Genomic DNA, 17,389 nt, shown 5'->3' with positions numbered 1-17,389 from the left:
CATTCTCATCACACAATGATGTGGAAGTCATAATGTATTTTGTAATGATTGTAAAGACAAATAAATGGAATTTAAAGGGTCATGTATGAACTAAAGAGTCATTGAAGTCCAAAAGACATGTAATACCAAAGGTCATGTGTAATTCCAAAAGTCATTTGGAATTCCAAAGGTTGTAGAAATCCAAAGGTCACTAGAAGTTGGAAAGTCAAGAGTCATGAGAATATGAAAGGTCATTCCTCAAGTTATAAATAAATCATCATTTCTAATGTAAAGGAATTTTAACCTTGGCTTCTCCCATAAGGCATTAGAGAGACAGAGTTAGTACCTTTAGGGAGAAAGTAGTGGATCCAATGCTCCACTATTGGAGCTAGTGGTGTTCATTGTATTTTTGTATCTTGGCAATTTTTCTTAATATTGAAGCCTTCCAGGCCAATATGGTTTCACAAGCGTATTTTGAATTTTTCTACAACTATTCTTTGAATGTTTATGGTTCATGTTTTCTTTCATCAGTACTGGAGTAATTGAACTATTTCGGTGACTTCAGTGCTCGTTGTTGGAAATGTGTTATTATGTTTATAATGATTGTCGCATCATTTTGAACTATTTTTCTTGATGTTAAATGAGCATTTCTCTTTTACGTGTGTCTCCATTAGGGTAGTACTATTACTTGTCTCTTAGAGGCTCACGTTATTTTCTCCTAAAAATTAAGAGAACCTTGATACATTTACAATTGAACATTCATAAGGCACACTCACTTGATCATTCAGAAGGACATTTACAAATATCTCTTGTGTTGATAGCTAAACTCGAGGAATAACTTTAATTAAATGGAATTTGGTCATTATTTTGAATGGGACTCCTACACCAAACGGTGTGAGGTCTAGTTGGGACCTTATATCAGGGAGATACCCTGTATGTTGGTGGTATCTAGCACTGTCAACACAACCTAACCAAACCTCAACTAAACCAAAGTGGTCATAGAGAATTCATGGGATATTATAAGACATAAATATACTCCTACCATGAATTTGGAGTGAATCTGGGAAAGGAAGGAGCTCAAAAATATATTGCTACAGGAAACTCTTTGTTGCTACAGGATTCCTATAGGAAACTTCCAGCAAGCTTGTTTCTTGAGTTAACCTAATAAATGATAAAGATAATCAAAGACAAATGATGTGGGGTAAAAAAAAAATTATTAATTTGGGTGTTTTTAGGCTTCAATCCAAGTATAATAAACTCAAAAGAGATTCATTAACACGTGTTAAAATTCAGCAGAAAGTAACTACTAAAACCAAAAATTTCTTAATATTGAACTAGTAGGTTGATCTAAGCACCCAAATGCCTAAGCTAATCAAGTGAAAATTATATGGGGTAAATTTTTTACTAAGTTTAATGTTTTTAGACTCCAATCCAAGTGGAATAAACTTGAAAGAAGTCCATTAACATCTGATAAAATTGAGCAGAAATTTATTACTAAAACCAAAAATTCTAGAATTGTGAACTAGTAAACCAATACATGTAACTCAATGATTAATACTATCTTTGATTAAAAACAAATCACTTAAATTTTTTAACCAATATAATCTACAGAGAATGAATCATGAATACTAAATATAGAACTAGGAAATGCAAGAACAAGACATGTAAGTAAACAAGAAATGCAAAAAAGAACAAAAAGTGTACAACAAGGCTCTGAAGCTCCTAGGATGGCCAAACCCAAGCATACTCAAAGTCATATGAAGGAAACCAAGCCTTAGAAGATGAAAATGAAACAAAACTTCATTATTAGAATCAATTTAAGTACAACCCTACTAGAAATGAAAGTAGAACTGCTAAATAACAAGTTTTCTTCACAAGAAGACTAAAAAATCCATGCTCCTAGAGGCTAATTCAAATTGATGGGGAATAATACTCCTTAAAACGAGGTAGATTTCCCCTCCAAAATCCCTCAAAAAGTGGATCTAGTCCCCAATAGTAGGAATCTTTATTAAATATTAAGTTCTGGCTTCTCCTGTAGCAGGGAACACATCCCTAGATTTTCTCAATCCGTGGAGCTATATGTTGAATTTCCACGACCTTGGGTCTAGAATAGAATCTTAAAATCTCTAACACTACCAAACCAAGAATCTCAATGATACTATTTTGCACAGTGGAATATAAACATCAGTAAATCACACATGCACAGAATATAGACAACTTTTTAATTTTTCAACCCAACTTCGTTATATTAATCCTATCGATATAATACAACAGTATAGGGCTCCTGTACCATGGATAGTAACCCTCAAACATCGACTAGTACAAGATAGAAAAAACTAGGGATTGGTATCAATACATCAACGACTAATCTGCCCTCAACAAGATAGTCTAACCATCTGGTTGACGAAGTCAACTCTCTCAACTCCCCTAGGTTGTACCTAGTACCTGTCCAGTCCTTCGACTCCCAATCTGTAGCTCTTGCATGTACCAATGCTCCAAGTCAATATGTCCACTGAATCTTGGCTATCCAATTTTCTCTCTAGTTGATTGTTCATCCATTAACGCATCAACACATTGAGACTCATGTCGAGTTGTTCATAACTCCACTTGTGAATAACTCTTACCCGCCCACTGCTGCTCCTCAACTACTCAGGAACCTCAGCCCACTATGGTCTTACTGCGCTGCTCTAATGAAGATCAACATAGGGCACAGAGGGCTTCCCCCTATCACTGCAAGATGTCCATCTCCCATAATGAACACGGGCTTGGAGGACTTCCCATGTTCAGTTGTAGATTTCCTTCTCCACACACATGTCTAGGACTCCACAAACTGCTCTTGGTTGATCAAACCCTTGAGTTCATCCACTGTCTCTCTCAAAACTACCTTTCTCCATCAAGGTGTTGCTCACCGAGCTCCAACTTGGACATTGTCACGTTTTCCTCCAACATACCAAAAGTTCCCAATCACATCCACACTTGGTCTTCTCTCACGCTGTCCTCCAACACTCCACGAGAGGCCAAGTCCATGTTGTAGCATCTGCACCTAGTTAGGGAATCCTGACACTTAGGAGACCCTTACACATGGTTGCCCACAAACTCCACTAGTCTTCCCTTTCTTCTGCAATAAAGGATCTATTACACAAATCTAGGCATCAACGACTTGTCCTCTCCTAGGACACCATCAACCCATCAACCAAGGGAACATCTGCAACTCTCATTGTTGTTGGCCTATTGCCTTCCAATCTGATGTGACTGTTATCTCCTTGGCTACTTGGTAGGCTTCCCAAAATTCCATGTGGGCTCCTCCTAATAGCTCCTAAGGTACCCTACAACTGCCCATAAAACTGATCCAAGCTCTGGTCAAACTCTTTGACCCAACACACATAAAACTTCCACTCCAAGTCTGTTGCCCAATCACTGTGGAAATTGTAAGTGGTTTAGGGCATCTAACCATGAGGTCTGGCCCTCCTCTATGACTTCCAAAGGATTCTCTATAAACGATCCAAACACTGGTCAAGACTATGACCCATCACAACATAATGTTGCTCAAGATCTGTTTTTTTTCTTGTTGTTGTAGTTGTGACTAGTTAGGGCATCAAGGCACACTGCAACAGCCTTAATCAAGCACCCAAATAGACCTTAATCTCTGCAACCCTACTAAGGAATATTCCTCTACATACCTACTATTGTTCTGGGTATAAATCTACCCCAAAACATCTCCATGTTATCCTTGTTTTGAAGTAATTAGGCCTATGGCCTACCACAGTCCCACGTTGTCACCTATAGCCCACTGTGTTATCACTCAAGAAAAAAAAAATTAAAAAATTTTCACATCAGTTCGGTTGTTTGTCAAAGGCACATAAATCCTTTCTATCAGTTTCGCAGCGCAGCTCGGTTTAGGTGATTTCGTAGCGGAAAACACTGAGTTTGCACTAACTGCGCTACGAAATGGGGAATTCGTGCTGATCCATAGCACATCTCACCCCAGCCGTCATATTTTCTGCAAGAATTTTACGGGAATAGCATGTGTAAGGTCTTACATGTCAGTATTGACACGTGCAGGCTCTGTTGGCATCAAAGGGGCTTTTGCAAAGGACTATTTCACAGAGTTACAGGTATTGTAACAAAGCCACTTGAAGGTGCTAGATCATCTGGTGTGGAGGGTTTTGTTCAAGGTGTCTACAGAAGGTGCAAATGCAATAAGGATGAAAATCACTACAACGATAACCTCTGAGGAACAACTACTTCGTTACAGGCTTCCTCGGGAAATTAATGGAGGCCATGCTCTTCGACCCACATCGAACGGGAGAAGGGAAAGGTTGTTCACAAGATGCAGTCTAGTGTTAAATCTGGACGAGAAAATTGGCAAACTGAGCTTCCAAGGGCTGGTCTTGGTATAGGAGTCATAGAAAGGTTGAAATTTGAGAAGTCAAAAGATGTGCGATGGCAAGGAAGATGCTCTGGTACAGTGTATATTGGTGGGAGTGAATCCGAAGGACATTTTTCACTGATAAATGAAGCATATTCCATGTTTTCTCACACCAACCCGCTGCATTTGAGCGTTTTCCCAAGTATGGCACGATTGGAGAGTGAGGTGGTAGCAATGACAGCAAGCATGTTTGGTAGTAGAGAAAAAGCATCTGGAGGACAAGTTTGTGGTAATATGTCTTCGGGAGGCACAGAAAGTATTATACTTGCAGTAAAGTCTTCACGGGATTATATGAAAGTCAAGAAGGGAATTATGAAACCAGAAATGATAATTCCAGAAATCTTCCCATTCTGCATATGATAAAGCGGCCCAATACCTTAAAATCAAGCTATGGCGTGTACCGGTAAATGAAGATTTCCAAGCAGATGTAAAAGCAATCCAGCGTTATTTGAACAAGAATACGGTTATGATTGTTGGCTCAGCACGGGGTTTTCCTCATGGTATCATTGATCCCATCGAAGAACTTGGAGACTTGGTCTTGCGCTGGGGTATTTGCTTTCACGTTGATCTCTGCCGTGGAGGTTTTGTGCTTCCTTTTGCTCGCAAATTAGGGTATCCAATTCCACCTTTTGATTTCACTGTTCAAGGAGTAACTTCAATATCAGTGGATACTCACAAGTATGGCCTAGGGCCAAAGGGCACAAGTGTTGTGCTGTATCGCAATCATGAAATCAGAAAGCAACAATTTGTGGCTGTAACGGAGTGGTCAGGAGGTCTTTATGTTTCACCAACTATTGTTGGAAGCAGGCCTGGTGGTCTTATTGCTGGTGCCTGGGCAGCTATGATGAGTGTTGGGGAGGAAGGATATCTGGAGGCAGTGAGAAAAGTAATGGAAGTATCAAAAACTTTTCAGGAAGGAATAAAGCAAATTCCAGAACTATTCATTGTGGGAAGACCAGACATGACAGTCATTGCATTTGGATCAGATAAGCTCGATATTTTTAAAGTGAATGATGTTTTGTCAACATGAGGATGGCATCTAAATGCTTTACAAAGACCTAACAGCATACACATATGTCTGACTCTTCAGCATACCCTTATAGCAGAAGATTTCTTGAAAGAGCTGAAAGAAGCAGTTACAACTGTGCAAGAAAATCCAAGTGCATTTGAAGATGGAATGGCTCCAATATATGGAGCTGCTGGAAAGATGCCAGACAGAGGGATGGTGCAGGATTTGCTGATTGAATATATGGACAGTAAAGCATCTTAAGTTCTTTCCCCTCGACACCAAAACAAAATTCATCACATGACTTTGGAACCCCTCTTACATGTTCCAAATATGAACTTTTGATTGGAATTTACCCGTAGGAGGGGAAAAAACCCAAGAGGAAGATGTATCTGATTTTGTGAATGTCACATTTGTTACAAGGTAGCCCAATTCTCCTCACTATGATGGAACAGACACTCAGATGAACATTCGCATGACAAAGCTTGATTTCTTCTGCAACAGATGTACTGTTGTTTCTTTGATTGACTTTGGCATGGAACTGAGTGAATTAATGGAAGTCATATCTGAGAAAGCATCTCCACAGCATGATACGGCAGGTATTACAGTGAGGATGGTCACTGGTGACAAATATTAACACAGCTAAAGCAATTGCAGCGGAATGTGGCATTTTAACAGATGATGGTGTTGAAGCAGAAGATCATAAACCTTCTGAGGCAGTTATCTCTTGTTCAGGGATAAAAACTCAAGACAATGAACTTCGTTTTAGCCTCTTATGTCAGGCAGCTATTGAAGCTCCAAAGATTATTAAGCTCTCAAGCAGTGAACACTTTAGTGGACCTCATGGGGAGGGTTTTATTTTCATTGTCAATGATTGGCATACATCTCTTCTTCCTTGTTACTTGAAGACAGTCAAATTTTAGGTTGAAGCTGTGTTTTTTAAATTACACAGCAGTTTCGTAGCGCGCTACGAAACTGCTGTAGCTGCATGTTTCAGTTGAGCCAATCAATTATGATTGACAAATCAGCAAATTTTTGAAGAAAATGCCTCAAGAACATAAGGGAGACCATAAAAGACTCTCTTAGCTATTCAGAGAATGACAGGTGTGCATTTTGGAAAAGGTGAAATATTTTGTTTTTTGCTAAAGTTTCGTTAAAGGTACTTTATGACCGAATTGTTAGGGTTCTGGTTAAGGTTACCGGAGATTTTGGTTTGTACACCTGTTCAGTCCACAAGGCTTCCAGCTCATTGGGGAGTATGGTGATATGCATTGTTTTTGAAGAATTAAAGAGAGGGGAACATGTTCTTTAAGTAGTGAAGAATGATGGGTGACAAGGACCGTGAAGACAGGGCACTTATCTTGATTGATTAATGAGCCATCTACGCAGCCAGTATCCAAAGCCAGCTTGTTCAGTGTATTCTCCTCCAAGATATCTCGACCAAAACAGAAAGAAGACATGTGTCAAAGAGTCAGGAAGGAAGCATGATACGAGGAGGACAGATTTTGAGTTTTGAATAAATTAGGACCCTTTGTAGTTACAGTTCAGCAATTATGTAATTAATGAATTAGTTACACAGTAGATAGGGATAGTTAATAGCAGCCTTCGATGCTCCCCTCATGCTGGAGGAGGAAGCTCGAGGTGGTTAAACATGTATTCCTATATATGGATCAGACTTGGATGTAATTGGGGTTGGATGTTTTGAGAAAAGACAAGACTATTTTGGTTTATGTATAGCAGATTTCAGTAATGCAAAGGACTGTTGTTTCTTCTCAGGATTCACAATAGATCTAATGGTTCAAATGTATGATGGTTTATTCTCTTTAGTGTTCTTTTACAGTTTTGTTACTGCATAATCACTCAGAACTCATGTGTCATGCTCTGACTTCCTGTATGCCTTGGCAAACTGTGTTTTATGTAAGTTATGTTTGAACATTAGATGTAAAGTGCCCTGATTTCTATGAAAGGATAGTGTTTCTTGTTTGCTGAGATATGTGAGACTCCATAAGCCCAATGGGAATCACTTTGATATTTGTCCAGCCAGCTTATTTTCATGTGTTTTAAGAGTTAGCCATCTTTCCTTGTTATTAGTCAATATTCATAGTCTGTGAGAGAGCCCTCTCTGACTAAGGAGGCTAAGCCTTAGTCTAAAGCCTGGTTTGAAACAGTTACATAGAGTCTTGCTGATTGGCAGCCTTCAGTACCTGATTTTGTGATAACATTTTGGTGCGTCTGCCGGGAGCCTGAAGTCTATTCATTCCCGAAATTAAGAGGTTGAACTTCTGAAGGTAGCAGGAGTTCAGACATCTTTTTGAGGCTGCAAAACTACCTTGGCGACTCCACACATCAAATAACAAATTGGAAGGTGACTCCACTGCTAGAAGATCAGTAGCTTGATGAAGTTTCAAGATGGATTCCACTGCAAGAATGAATGCCAGGTATGCTCCTATGAATCGGTCTCGTATCCCTGGTTTTCCAAATCCTATGTCGGAGGTTGATTGGTTAGATGATCTTCCAATATTCAAAGATGAAGAGAAGGACAATGCTACTCTTCATTTGGTTAGGTTTCATATGCATGTACGTAGTCTTAAGGTTCATTTCCCTGAGGATTGTCTCATGAGGATGTTTATGGCCACTTTAGAAGGAAAAGCATGGTCTTGGTATAAAAGTCTGGAAAATGGTTCAATATATTCACTTGCTAGTTTTCATGATGAATTCTGTGAAATGTATAAAGAATGTTATCCTTCCTTATTGCTGCTCAAAGACTACTGTAGACATTCTTTAGCTCTTATTCAGTACTTGGAAGATTGTTATGATGATGATGAATTTATGGATGAAGAAATTTTAGAGGCTCTTCATAACAATGCATTCCAACACCAAGGAGAAAGTATAACCTCTCATGAAACGCAGCATGAAGACCAGCAGGGGTTTATTTGTGAAAACCATGTTTCATCCCTTGATATTGATGTAGAGATGCAGCAGATTTGTCAGGCTTCAGATCATCATGAGTATGAAATCGATTGCACACAGCAAGAAGAAGTACTGGAAGATAGTTTTTACGACCCTCAGGCAGAGGAAAAGCTTGTTCAATTTTGTAATTCCTTGCAGCAGCTTTCTTCAAATAATAATCATAATAGTGAGGAAAATTCCATTGTTTGTTGGAATGATTCAGAAAAGCAGTTGGATAGCTTGTCAAATAGAAAAGTGGATAGCACATCAAAGGGGTCTTGTGTGGTTGAGAATCAGTGGCCTGAAAATGAAGAGTGTTATCATGATCATTATTTTCAGCAGCTTTCTATGGCAGAACGCAAGGAGAGAATGCTGGTTCCTTTCTCTTTCACGATTGAGGAACTGAACACTGTTGTTGAAGATCAGTTTGCACAGCCGGAAAGTTACAAGAAAAATCAAGCTGATCATGTATTCTGGGATCCTATAGCTGACTACATGGAAGAGTTTTACTCTCCAGTGTTTCAGTTTTCCTATAAAGATCAGAGGCAATTTCAGTGGCAGTGGTCATCACGATTTCATTGTGGCTCTGAACTCCTATGCAGTCAAAAAACTCAAATATCAGATAAAACAGAGGATTGGCTACATTGGAAATTTCATATTGATTGAGCAGAAAGAAGTTGAAATTGTTAGGGTAGGTAGGTAGGTAAATGCAAATAAGCTCAAGGTCAACTGAGCATTTTTCAGTAGAAGTATTTTTCTTTCTCCTACAGTCATGCTTGTCAAGCAAATTTCTGTTTGTCATAAATGAATAAGGCACTGGATCTGCATGTTCTTAGTGTACTGCAGGAGCACACTATCCCAAGTGGAGCAACTGTTATCACTCAAGAAAATTTTTTTTAAAAATTTTTCACATCAGTTCGGTTGTTTGTCAAAGGCACATAAATCCTTTCTATCAGTTTCGCAGCGCAGCTCGGTTTAGGTGATTTCGTAGCGGAAAACACTGAGTTTGCACTAAATGCGCTATGAAATGGGGAATTCGTGCTGATCCATAGCACATCTCACCCCAGCCGTCATATTTTCTGCAAGAATTTTACGGGAATAGCATGTGTAAGGTCTTACATGTCAGTCTTGACACGTGCAGGCTCTGTTGGCATCAAAGGGGCTTTTGCAAAGGACTATTTCGTGGAGTTACAGGTATTGTAACAAAGCCACTTGAAGGTGCCAGATCATCTGGTGTGGAGGGTTTTGTTCAAGGTGTCTACAGAAGGTGCAAATGCAATAAGGATGAAAATCACTACAACGATAACCTCTGAGGAACAACTACTTCGTTACAGGCTTCCTTGGGAAATTAATGGAGGCCATGCTCTCCGACCCACATCGAACGGGAGAAGGGAAAGGTTGTTGACAAGATGCAGTCTAGTGTTAAATCTGGACGAGAAAATTGGCAAACTGAGCTGCCAAGGGCTGGTCTTGGTATAGGAGTCATAGAAAGGTTGAAATTTGAGAAGTCAAAAGATGTGCGATGGCAAGGAAGATGCTCTGGTACAGTGTATATTGGTGGGAGTGAATCCGAAGGACATTTTTCACTGATAAATGAAGCATATTCCATGTTTTCTCACACCAACCCGCTGCATTTGAGCGTTTTCCCAAGTATAGCACGATTTGAGAGTGAGGTGGTAGCAATGACAGCAAGCATGTTTGGTAGTAGAGAAAAAGCATCTGGAGGACAAGTTTGTGGTAATATGTCTTCGGGAGGCACAGAAAGTATTATACTTGCACTAAAGTCTTCACGGGATTATATGAAAGTCAAGAAGGGAATTATGAAACCAGAAATGATAATTCCAGAATTCTGCCCATTCTGCATATGATAAAGCGGCCCAATACCTTAAAATCAAGCTATGGCGTGTACCGGTAAATGAAGATTTCCAAGCAGATGTAAAAGCAATCCAGCGTTATTTGAACAAGAATACGGTTATGATTGTTGGCTCAGCACGGGGTTTTCCTCATGGTATCATTGATCCCATCGAAGAACTTGGAGACTTGGTCTTGCGCTGGGGTATTTGCTTTCACGTTGATCTCTGCCTTGGAGGTTTTGTGCTTCCTTTTGCTCGCAAATTAGGGTATCCAATTCCACCTTTTGATTTCACTGTTCAAGGAGTAACTTCAATATCAGTGGATACTCACAAGTATGGCCTAGGGCCAAAGGGCACAAGTGTTGTGCTGTATCGCAATCATGAAATCAGAAAGCAACAATTTGTGGCTGTAACGGAGTGGTCAGGAGGTCTTTATGTTTCACCAACTATTGTTGGAAGCAGGCCTGGTGGTCTTATTGCTGGTGCCTGGGCAGCTATGATGAGTGTTGGGGAGGAAGGATATCTGGAGGCAGTGAGAAAAGTAATGGAAGTATCAAAAACTTTTCAGGAAGGAATAAAGCAAATTCCAGAACTATTCATTGTGGGAAGACCAGACATGACAGTCATTGCATTTGGATCAGATAAGCTCGATATTTTTAAAGTGAATGATGTTTTGTCAACACGAGGATGGCATCTAAATGCTTTACAAAGACCTAACAGCATACACATATGTCTGACTCTTCAGCATACCCTTATAGAAGAAGATTTCTTGAAAGAGCTGAAAGAAGCAGTTACAACTGTGCAAGAAAATCCAAGTGCATTTGAAGATGGAATGGCTCCAATATATGGAGCTGCTGGAAAGATGCCAGACAGAGGGATGGTGCAGGATTTGCTGATTGAATATATGGACAGTAAAGCATCTTAAGTTCTTTCCCCTCGACACCAAAACAAAATTCATCACATGACTTTGGAACCCCTCTTACAAGTTCCAAATATGAACTTTTGATTGGAATTTACCCGTAGGAGGGGAAAAAACCAAAGAGGAAGATGTATCTGATTTTGTGAATGTCACATTTGTTACAAGGTAGCCCAATTCTCCTCACTATGATGGAACAGACACTCAGATGAACATTCACATGACAAAGCTTGATTTCTTCTGCAACAGATGTACTGTTGTTTCTTTGATTGACTTTGGCATGGAACTGAGTGAATTAATGGAAGTCATATCTGAGAAAGCATCTCCACAGCATGATACGGCAGGTATTACAGTGAGGATGGTCACTGGTGACAAATATTAACACAGCTAAAGCAATTGCAGCGGAATGTGGCATTTTAACAGATGATGGTGTTGAAGCAGAAGATCATAAACCTTCTGAGGCAGTTATCTCTTGTTCAGGGATAAAAACTCAAGACAATGAACTTTGTTTTAGCCTCTTATGTCAGGCAGCTATTGAAGCTCCAAAGATTATTAAGCTCTCAAGCAGTGAACACTTTAGTGGACCTCATGGGTAGGGTTTTATTTTCATTGTCAATAATTGGCATACATCTCTTCTTCCTTGTTACTTGAAGACAGTCAAATTTTAGGTTGAAGCTGTGTTTTTTTTTAAATTACACAGCAGTTTCGTAGCGCGCTACGAAACTGTTGTAGCTGCATGTTTCAGTTGAGCCAATCAATTATGATGAGGTCAGCAAATTTTTGAGGGAAATGCCTCAAGAACATAAAGGAGACCATAAAAGACTCTCTTAGCTATTCAGAGAATGACAGGTGTGCATTTTGGAAAAGGTGAAATATTTTGTTTTTTGCTAAAGCTTCGTTAAAGGTACTTTATGACCGAATTGTTAGGGTTCTGGTTAAGGTTACCGGAGATTTTGGTTTGTACACCTATTCAGTCCACAAGGCTTCCAGCTCATTGGGGAGTATGGTGATATGCGTTGTTTTTGAAGAATTAAAGAGAGGGGAACATGTTCTTTAAGTAGTGAAGAATGATGGGTGACAAGGACCGTGAAGACAGGGCACTTATCTTGATTGATTAATGAGCCATCTACGCAGCCAGTATCCAAAGCCAGCTTGTTCAGTGTATTCTCCTCCAAGATATCTCGACCAAAACAGAAAGAAGACATGTGTCAAAGAGTCAGGAAGGAAGCATGATACGAGGAGGACAGATTTTGAGTTTTGAATAAATTAGGACCCTTTGTAGTTACAGTTCAGCAATTATGTAATTAATGAATTAGTTACACAGTAGATAGGGATAGTTAATAGCAGCCTTCGATGCTCCCCTCATGCTGGAGGAGGAAGCTCGAGGTGGTTAAACATGTATTCCTATATATGGATCAGACTTGGATGTAATTGGGGTTGGATGTTTTGAGAAAAGACAAGACTATTTTGGTTTATGTATAGCAGATTTCAGTAATGCAAAGGACTGTTGTTTCTTCTCAGGATTCACAATAGATCTAATGGTTCAAATGTATGATGGTTTATTCTCTTTAGTGTTCTTTTACAGTTTTGTTACTGCATAATCACTCAGAACTCATGTGTCATGCTCTGACTTCCTGTATGCCTTGGCAAACTGTGTTTTATGTAAGTTATGTTTGAACATTAGATGTAAAGTGCCCTGATTTCTATGAAAGGATAGTGTTTCTTGTTTGCTGAGATATGTGAGACTCCATAAGCCCAATGGGAATCACTTTGATATTTGTCCAGCCAGCTTATTTTCATGTGTTTTAAGAGTTAGCCATCTTTCCTTGTTATTAGTCAATATTCATAGTCTGTGAGAGAGCCCTCTCTGACTAAGGAGGCTAAGCCTTAGTCTAAAGCCTGGTTTGAAACAGTTACACAGAGTCTTGCTGATTGGCAGCCTTCAGTACCTGATTTTGTGATAACACACTGAAAACAAAATTCCCTTACCTCTTTCCTACCCCAAACAGACCTACGTTCACCCTTCTCCAACTTGGCCTTCAAGCTCAACTCCTCAGCCCTCTACCATCATCTCAGTTTCCTCAATTTAGCCCTGAAACTAATCTTAACTCCCTCTCTTCCCTAGCCTTCTTGTTGCGGCTTCCACAGAGTTACCTCTCTCCCTTAACCGAGTTCCTTGGGTGCCTTTGATGAGATCTTTTGATGCACAAATGGATGAGAAAATGATTCTCCCTCGCCCTCTATTTATACACAAATGAGGGGCTGCTTAAAACATCATTTTGGGGGCTTCCATAAGTAGTTAAGTCAAATTAACACCAAGACAACCTTAACACATGTGTGAAAACTCCATCATATAACTTCAAAAATTCATAACTCCTCAACAACAACTTGGAATCAGATGATTCTCATTGCATTAGAATCATCTCGCCGAGAGCTATCATCCTCATCCATCACATGTCAAAGACTTGTCATGGTTTTGGCCCAAACATCTATGGGTGCAAAACCCCAAGATTAGGTTCTAAGCCCACAAGCTTACTTGTGGCACTTTGACCTCCAACCCTCGAACACTAGGGCTTGGAGTACCTCCCAAGCTACATAAATAAACACTTCCTCTTAGCGAGGGAGGTACTTCCAAGACTGGGAAGTAACCATCATCATCTGATCACGACACTAGCCCATCTTGCATCCATCACTACAGCATATCCTATAGGATGAATATGGAAATATCGGTAGTGCCTCTGCCTCATTGAAATTGAACCTGAAGATCCCAAACCTCCATAAGATTGCTCCCTCTAGGGCTAAACTCTCTCTGAGCGTACACAATCTCCACTGGCTCAATCATGTCAGCACTCATCCTCTTGGATCAAATACCACTCATACAAATCCCTCCAATCTCGGATATGCAACATCACAATCTGATGAAGACTCTAGCCTACCAACATGTAGTCCATCACATGAAGCCATCTTGATCACCCTGATCGTGTCCATGCCAAAGAAACCCTTGAGTTTTCCCAACCATCCATGACAAGGCATAGGAATTCCACGATCTACAAACTGCCACATAACATACTGAAGTGCACCAGGTTCACCACTGATCCACTAGAATTCCCAGCCCATCTCATCACATAGTATATCAAGACCACATCTCCATGTCTTTAGTTGAACCCTCTGCTCCATGATCTAGACATCCACAACTCCCTCTGAGTTGCTTCATTGTGCACACTCTGATTCATTGTCCCTCAAAGTATCTCAGATACACTCTGAAACCATGTTGAATTTCCATGACCTTGGGTCTACGATAGAATGTTAAAATTTCTGATGCTACCAAACCAAGAATCTCAACTATACTACTTTGCACAGCGAAATATAAACAGCAGTAAATCACACATGCATAGTATATAGACAACTTTTTAATTTTTCAACCCAACTTTGTTATATTAATCCAATTGATATAATACAAAAATCTAAGGCTCTTGTACCAAGGGTAATGGCCCTCATACATCCACTAGTACAAGATACAAAATTGGGGCTTGGTGTCAATACATTGACAACCAAACTACCCTCAACAAGATAATTTGACCATATAGCTGACAAATTCAACTCTCTCAGCTACCCTTAGTTGTACCCTATACCTGCTCAGTCATTCGACTCTCGATCTACAGCTCTCGCCTCTATCAATGCTCCAAGTCCATCTAGCCACTGAATCTTGGCTATCCAATCTTCTCTCTAGTAGATCGTTCATCTGTCAACACATCAAGACTATTGTTGAGTTGTTCACAGCTCCACTTTTGAACAACTCTTACCTACCCACTTCTTCTTCTTAACTACTTAGGCACTTCAGCCCATTATGGTCTTCTTGCGTTGCTCCGATGAAAACCAACATAGGGCATGGAGGGTTTCCACCTATAACTGTAAGATTTCCATCTCCCATAATTAACACAGGCTAGGAGGATTTCCCATCTTCTATTGTAGATGTCCTTCTACACACACAAGTCTAGGGCTCCAAAAACTCCTCCTAGTTTATCAGACCCTTGAGCTCATCAACCTCATCTCTCGCAGCTCCCTTTGTCCATCAAGTTATTTCTCATTGGGCTCCAACTTGGACATTATCACGTTGTCTTCCAGTAGACCATAAGTGCCCAATCACATCGACACTTGGTCTTCTCTCACTTTGTATTTCAATATTCCATGAGAGACCAAGTCCACGTCGTAGCATCTGCACCTAGTTAGGGGATCCCCACACCTAGGATACCCTTACACACGAATTCCCAAAGATTCCACCAATCTTGACTTTTTTCTACAATAGAGGAGCTCTTGCACAAATCTGGGCATCAACAACTTGTCCTCTCCTAGGACACCATTAACTCATCAACCAAGGGAACATCTACAACTCTCCTTGTTTTTGTCCTCTTGCCTTCCAATCTGATGTGCTTGCTATCACCTTGGCTACTTGGTAGGCTTCCCAACAGTCCATGTGGGCTCCTCCAAACAGCTCCTAAGGTCTCCTACAACTACCCATCAAACAGATCCAAGCTCTAGTCAAACTTTTTGACTCAACACACATCAAACTTCCACTCCAAGTTTGCAACCCAATCAATGTGGAAATTGTCACTAGTTTAGGGCATCTAACCATGAGGTATGCCCCTCCTCTTTGACTTCCACAAGCTTCTCTATAAACAATCCAAAAATTATTCAAGGCTATGACCCATCACAAGATAATATTGCTCCAGGTATTTTGTTTTCTTTTTGTTGTAGTTGTGACTGCTTAGGGAATCAAGGCACACTGCAACAGCCCTAATCAACCACCAAAATAGCTCTTAATCTCTACAGATCTACTAAGGAAGATTCCTCTACATATGTACTATTTTTATGGACACAAATATGCCCCAAAACCTCTCCACATTGTCCTTGTTTTGAAGTAGTTAGGCCTGCGGCCTACCACAGTCCCACGTTGTCACCTATAGCCCACTCAAAACATACTACCCTTACCTCTTTACTGGCCCAAACATACCTACATTCACCCTTCTCCAACTTGGCCTTCAAGTTCAACTCCTCGACCCTCTAATAGCAGCTTGGTTTCCTCAATTTAGCCCTGAAACTAACCTTAACTCACTCATTTCCCTAGCCTTATTGTTGTGACTTCCATAGAGTTACCTCTCTCCCTTAGCTGAGTTCTTTGGGCTCCTTTGACGAGAACTTTAGATGCACGAATGGATGATAAAATGCTTCTCCCTCACCCTCTATACATACACAAATGAGGGGCTTCTCAAAATATCATTCGAGGGGCTTCCATAAGTAGTCAAGTCAACTTAACACCAAGCTAACCTTAAGACATGTGAAAAATCCATCATATAACTTCAAAAATTCATAACTCCTCAACGACAACTCGGAATCATATGATTCTCATTGCATTAAAATTGTCTCGCTGAGATCTATTATCCTCATCTACCATATGTTGAAGACTCGTCACAGTTTTGGCCCAAACATCTATGGGTGAAAATCCCCAAGATTGGGTTCTAATCCCACAAGCCTACTTGTGGTGCTTTGACCTCCAAACCTCGAACACTAGGGCTTGGAGTACCTTCAAAGCTACACAAATCAACACTCTAGAATATTTCTAATGATTTCATATTATCCTATTCATTTATTGGTCCATCCTGCAGCATCCTGTGGCAAGGAGCAAGTCCATAAATTCTCTCTTTCTACAGATCTTTAGAATTTACTCAATATTATCTTAATATTTTGTAAGATAAATACTATTTGGCACATAATATGGAATTTATCTAAACCTTTCTAATAACTCATTAAATATAAGAAAACATTATTAAGTGTATAAGGAGAGATTTAACATAGCCTTTATGTGCCTAGGATTTTGAGAGTGTGACTAGTTTCGGTCTTCATAATTGTTGTTGTACTCATTTCAATATGTATCCTATGTAACAAACAATAAAAGAAAAGAAAAAATTATTATTATTAAAGCATGGGTTTCATGCTCTTTATTTATGGTCTTCCGGGTAATAATCATGTTCTTCATGCTTCTAGGGTTTGTTAGGACTTAGAATTAATTGTCATGAGTCAAAGGAGTCAATGTCATGTTTATAAGACCCTTCTGGGAAAAATGTATTTATAAAATGAATTATTTTTTAGTATAGGAAGTCCTAGAATCTCGTAAGGTACAAGTCAATTCTGAAAACATCAAGTCGCCTAAAGGAGTGAATTCGACCCCTTGAGAAGGCTATATAAAGGAGCAGTTCAAC

The 17,389-nt window shown here is 39.8% G+C and overlaps 2 pseudogenes; both read left to right on the top strand.

Annotated features, from left to right (window-relative positions):
* Nucleotides 1–4,296: 4,296 nt before the first annotated feature.
* LOC149192945 (sphingosine-1-phosphate lyase pseudogene) lies at nt 4,297–5,678 on the top strand (annotated as a pseudogene).
* A 199-nt stretch (nt 5,679–5,877) lies between these two features.
* Nucleotides 5,878–17,389, top strand: part of LOC149192944 (sphingosine-1-phosphate lyase-like) — a 63,525-nt pseudogene continuing 52,013 nt past the window's right edge.

This window comes from Pinus tabuliformis, chromosome 2_2 (assembly GCF_031772625.1).
Source record: "Pinus tabuliformis cultivar Carrire ecotype Pingquan chromosome 2_2, CPIR1, whole genome shotgun sequence".
Classification (NCBI taxonomy): Eukaryota; Viridiplantae; Streptophyta; class Pinopsida; order Pinales; family Pinaceae; genus Pinus; species Pinus tabuliformis.
Note: the sequence above shows the minus strand (reverse complement) of the source record. Positions and strands in the feature narration are given on the sequence as shown.